The following is a 6,000-nucleotide window of genomic DNA, read 5'->3' on the forward strand; positions in this document are numbered from 1 at the left end:
ATCTGGGCACTCTAATGACTGGGATAGAGAAGTTCATTTCTGGGCAGAAACACAGTGCCATCAGGTTAGGACTGGCTCTCATGTCTCCCATGATATTTTACAGAGACAAACCTGCAAATTTTGGTCATTTGGACAAATGGGTAGTTGTCATGGTTATCTTGAAACAGTCCAGGCCAGAACTGCACTTTGGGGCTGCAGTTAACCTGGGTCATTCTGCCTCTCTGGCAGAGTTATGCTTTTCTTGATAAGAGGCTATTAGCCAGGTCATCTCTGAACTGCCAAGCAAAAACATGCTCCTTTTGAAATGGAAATAGGCCCAATGAGCAAGCAGTCCTGGTCAGCAATGCTTAATGAAAACAGCAAGTGAGCACAACCTTTCTGAGGGATGACGCTTGAGTAAATTTAGAGGGGCTGAGGGACAAATATATATATAAAGTTGCCGCTGTTTTTGTGCTTTTACTGGGAACAGGGTGAGTTAGCTTTGCAGAAAGGTCAGGCTGGGGTTAGGCAATTCTTCACAGATTCCTCACAGCCTGAGGTTATTACTGAACAATGCAACTTTAGCTAAATATTACTTTGTGTTACTTAATATTCTCTAGGAAAACTTATTTGCTGCAGGAGAAATTGAAATAATAGAGCTGATGCTGTAAAAGATTGATTAATCAACTTGCCTAGGAAATATTAACTTAACAAAGCAGAATTTAGCTGAAGGAGTCTTGCCTCCAAACTTGTTAGAAACTGTAAGAAAGAAAACTGCAAAGCATAATTGAAGTTTAGGGTTGCTGAGGAAACATTCCTGCTAATGTTTCTTTGCCAAGACTGACCTCCAATTATGGTCTCTCCCCAAAACAAAACAAACAAAAAAAAAAACAACAACCCTGATTTACAACTGACAATTAGGCTCACTCCTATATCAAAGAACATGCCTAAAATGGACCTGGGGCGGGACTGGGACAGGGAGTCACAGACATCATGAAGTCCTAGTCTGTGCTCTTACTAGGAAAAGCAAATTCTGCCAGGTATGCAAGATGAACCTGGGTAACTCTATTTGAAAAGAAAACTGAGGTATTTAAATAGTTCTCACAGTATCTTTGCTGTGTAAATCTCTCTTCTGCTCAAGTAGCCAGACTATCAGTCTCTTGAATCTGTTTAAATTGTTCAAACTGTAACGAAGGGCTGGGTCCAGAAAGAGATTTAAGGATGCCAGCTTATGTAGAATGTATAAACTGATAACAGCTTCTGTTTAAGACTGGTTCCTTTTTGTGCATTAGTTAAAACCAGTTGTGTCTTTTCCTTATTAACTTCTAATGTGTGGAATAATTTCTTACTGGAAAAGCACATTAATTCTATAACATAAACTATGACACTAGCTTGTTTTAATTTTTTCCTTCATTCCCAATGTAGGCACATTGATAAGTCTCTGCTTTTCACCCTATTGTTTCCTTTATTTGTTATATTTGGATGAGATTGTGGAGCCTTCCTGTTGGGCCTTATCCCCACATCGGTAAAATTACTTATAAGTCAACCATTTGATAAATACTATAATTATACAATGAATGGCTTTGTAACTGCTTTTCTTTCTTTCTTTCTTCCTTCCTTCCTTCCTTTCTTTCTTTCTTTTTTGGTTTTTCGAGACAAGGTTTCTCTGTATAGCCCTGGCTGTCCTGGAACTCACTTTGTAGACCAGGCTGACCTCAAACTCAGAAATCCACCTACCTCTGTAACTGTATTTCTAATAAATCACTCAGTTCAGTTTTTTTTAAGATTTATTTTTATTTAAATGAGTACACAGTAGCTGTCTTCAGACACACCAGAAGGTGGCATCAGATACCCATTATGGATGGTTGTAAATCACCATCTCTGAAAGAGCAGCCAGTGCTCTTAACTGCTGAGCCATCTCTCCTCAGTTCAGTTTTACAAATCAGAGTTCAGATGTAAGCAATGGATAAATTAAGTTGTATCCAAGGAAATGTGATTGCATGTGCAATCCAACAATAAACCCCACCCCAACTCCCCCAAGAAGTTTGATTTTCTAGAGCTTCATTCTTCCAACTTCTCTCTCCAACAAATTGCCTTCATGACAAATCTCTAACACCAGCTTTGAGGGCATCTGTGAATTTCCTGTATTTGATTCCTGGTCTGTACTTTGCACTTGAACTGCAAAGGCTCAAACCTGAAAACCATTGTTGCAGAGAGAACTAAGCCCAGCCCAGTCTTTAGCTAACCGATGCTGTGGTGCCACCCAGTGGTAATGTAATTTAATGATCACTAATTCCTACCTAAAAAGATTAAGAACAAAAACCAAACCAAACCAAAACAGAAATAGTGTGTTGTGTATAAAGAACAACGATTCTCACTGATAATATTACTACATGCTGGCATGTTTCTTTAGTTGTACATATGGCAAAAATACTTGTGACTGATAGATAAGCCCTAACGTTTAAGAACAATTTGGTATCATCCAAAACACATTCTTCTTTCCCTCTCCCTCTGTTAAGCACTGCTTCACCTGAATTATTACAATTGTCCCCTAACCTGCAATTTCCACCCTTCCCCCTTTGGCCTACCCTCTACAAAACAAAAACAAAAACAAAAACAAAAACACAATGACACACCCCCTCCTGAAAAAGAAAAGCAGACCCCTAGCAACGGAAGGATTGAGGCTCAAGGATGGAGATGTAAAGTCTAGGCTGGCAACACAGCAAAATCCCATCTCAAAATAAAAACTTTAAATGTATCTCAAAATCAAATTCGTGATTGTTAGGTCACAAAACAGGCCTCCAAATGGCAGTACTGTTAACAATGTCCTAAGATGGCAGCCTGAGTCCAACCCACACTGGATTCTTTTTTTTTTTTTTTTTTTTTTTTATTTATTATATGTAAGTACACTGTAGCTGTCCTCAGACACTTTCAGAAGAGGGTGCCAGATCTCATTACAGATGGTTGTGAGCCACCATGTGATTGCTGGTAACTCTGGATTAGAGTAATTTAGAACTACAACATGCAGCATGAGACAACCCATGAAAACAGGTCTCTAAAGATACGCCTGAATTGGGTAATATTCTTTGTAATTCTTATCCTAGAAACCCGACTTATAAAAGATAGGATTTAGGGTAGGCTACACCTTCTTGTGTTTGTGTGCAGGAACAGGCAGCCAAACTTTGTAGCAAGTAATGTTTTTGGAGTTCATTTTTAAAGAGAATGGATTGCTTGCACTGTTAAAATTGGGTTTTGCTTCTCAAAATTGTGGTTGTACTCTCATGTTACAAGAGAAATTTAAGGCTTCTCTCAAATCGCAGCCACCAGCTAAATCGGCTCCTCCAAAATCTATGACGCCTCCTGAGTGGCCTAGTCCACTACCTCCCGCTTATCCACAGCCTCAACCCCAACTGCCGGGGGAACCCCAAACCCCTCGGGGCGTCAAGAGGTGGACCGCTGTGGGTACATGGAGCAACAGAGCGCAGAGTCCCGGCGGACTCTGGACCCTCCCAAACTTCAAACCCTTCAGTACTGGTCATTTTCCTCTGCTGATATTTATAACTAGAAAACTAACCACCCCCTTTCTCAGGATCCCCAACACCTCACAGGGTTGGTGGAGTTCCTTATGTTCTTTCATCAGCCTATTTGGGATGATTGTCAACAGCTGTTGCAGATGCTCTTCACAACCGAAGACCAAGAGAGAATTCTGTTAGAGGCTAGAAAAATAGCCGGGAGCCAACGGGCGGTCTACACAGCTACAAAATGAGATCGACATGGGATTCCCTTTGACTCGCCCCAGTTGGGACTACAACATGGCTGAAGGTAGGGAGAGCTTAAAAGCTATCACCAAGGTGCCTCAAGACGGGCCCACTAATTTGGCTAAGGTAAGAGGTAATGCAGGGGCTGATCGAACCTCCCTCAGTGTTCCTTGAAAGGCTTATGGAAGCCTTCAGGCGGTTCACCCCCTTTGATCTTACCTCGGAAGCCCAGAAGGCCTCAGTGGCCCTGGCCTTCATAAGGAAGTTGGCCCCCGATATCAGAAAGAAACTTCAGAGATTAGAAGGTGTATTACAAGAGGGAGACAGTTATGCGATCTAGTGAAAGAGGCAGAGAAAGTGTGTGTGTGTGAGAGAGAGAGAGAGGCAGGAGGCAGAAGAAAGAGAAAACAGGAGGGATCATAGACAAGAGAGAAATTTGACTAGAATCTTGGCCTCAGTGATAGGAGAGAAAGAAAAAGACAAGATCTAGACAGGAAATCTAGACAGCAGAAGACTGAGCCTCAGCTAAAAAGGCTCAGCTGTGTCAGACTGAAGTTACTTATTTGGAATACACCCTTCGAGACAGGAAGCAGTGGCTAAAGAAAGCCAGGAAAAAGTCTGTAACTCAGATCCCCACCCCAACTACACCAAGGCAAGTAAGAGAATTCTTGGGTACCACTGGCTTCTACAGACTCTAGATACCTGGGTTGGCGACCTTAGCTGCCCTGTTGTACCCCCTAACCAAGGAAGGGGAGATGTTTTGTGGACCCCAGATCACCAGAAAGCCTTTAAAGAATTTAAAAAGGCCCTACTGACGGCCAGCCTTGGCCTTTGACTGACCCAACCAAGCCTTTCACTCTTTATGTGGAAGAGAGAGCAGGGGTCGCCAGAGGAGTCCTTACTCAGATTTTGAGACCTTGAAAAAAGCCTGTGGTTTACCTATCCAAGAAGTTACACCCTGTTGCCAGCGGGTGGTTTTCTTGCCTGAAAGCTATTGCTGTCATAACTCTGCTTGTCAAGGATGCTGATAAGCTCACTCTGGGACAGCAAATAACTGTAGTGGCACCCCATGCTCTTAAAAGCATTATCCGACAGCCCCCTGACCGATAGATGACTGAACGGGTGACCTTCATTCCTCCTGCTGTCCTCACTCCTACTGCCCGAGACTTCACCTACTCATCATTGCGCTGACATTCTGGCTAAAGAAACTGGTACTCGAAATGATCTGAAGGATTAGATCAGCCTTGGCCTGGGAGTTTGAGCTGATACACAGATGGCAGTAGCTTCCTGGTTAAAGGACTCTCTGACTTGGCAGAAGAAATAGTCAAAAGCTGCAAGGCCTGTGCTATGACTAATGCAGGCTACTCCATGTATACTCCTGAGAAGTGGCTCAGGGGCAACTGGCCTGGAGCCTACTGGGAAGTAGATTTTACAGAATCTAAACCAGCTAGATATGGCAACAAGTACTTATTAGTGTTCATAGATACCTTTTCAAGGTGAGTAGAAAAGGTGTCTAGTTCCTACCAGGACTGAGACAGCCAATGTGATAGCCAAGAAGATCCTAGAAGAAATCTTCCCAAGATTTGAGATACCCAAGGTAATTGGTATAACCAATAAAAGGTAATAACGGACCTGCCTTTGTTGCCCAGGTAAGTCAGGGACTGGCCAAGATATTGGGGACTGATTAGAAGTTACAGGTAGAGAGAATGAATAGAACCATTAAGAGACCCTTACCAAATTGACAGCGGAGACTGGCGCTAATGATTGGATAGCTCTCCTACCCTTTGTGCTCTTCAGGGTTAAAAACACCCCTGGACAGTTTGGGCTGACCCCCTATAAATCACTCTACGGGGGGGGCCCTCCACTGCTAAAAATAGCCTCTGGACATAGTGCTGACATGCTGCTTTCCCAGCCTTTGTTCTCTAGGCTCAAGGCACTTGAGTGGGTGAGACAGCAAGCGAAGAATCAGCTCCAGAAGGTCTACTCAAGAGAAGAAGACTTGCAACCCCTCCATCAGTTCCAAGTTAGAGATTCGGTCTACATTAGACGTCTCCACGCAGAAAACCTTGAGACTCGGTGGAAAGGCCCTTATCTTGTACTCTTGACCACCCTACTTTCTACCTTTATGAGACCCCTTTTGATTTTGCTTCTGCTTTTAATTATAGGTCCATGTGTGTTAAATAGGCAAGTCACCTTTATTAGAACAAGAATTAATGCAGTGCGGCTTTTAGTTTTGAGACAACAGTACCATGCCCTAAAGGAT

This window comes from Mus caroli, unplaced genomic scaffold (genome assembly GCF_978045245.1).
Source record: "Mus caroli unplaced genomic scaffold, Mus_caroli_1 scaffold_7, whole genome shotgun sequence".
In the NCBI taxonomy this organism is placed as follows: Eukaryota; Metazoa; Chordata; class Mammalia; order Rodentia; family Muridae; genus Mus; species Mus caroli.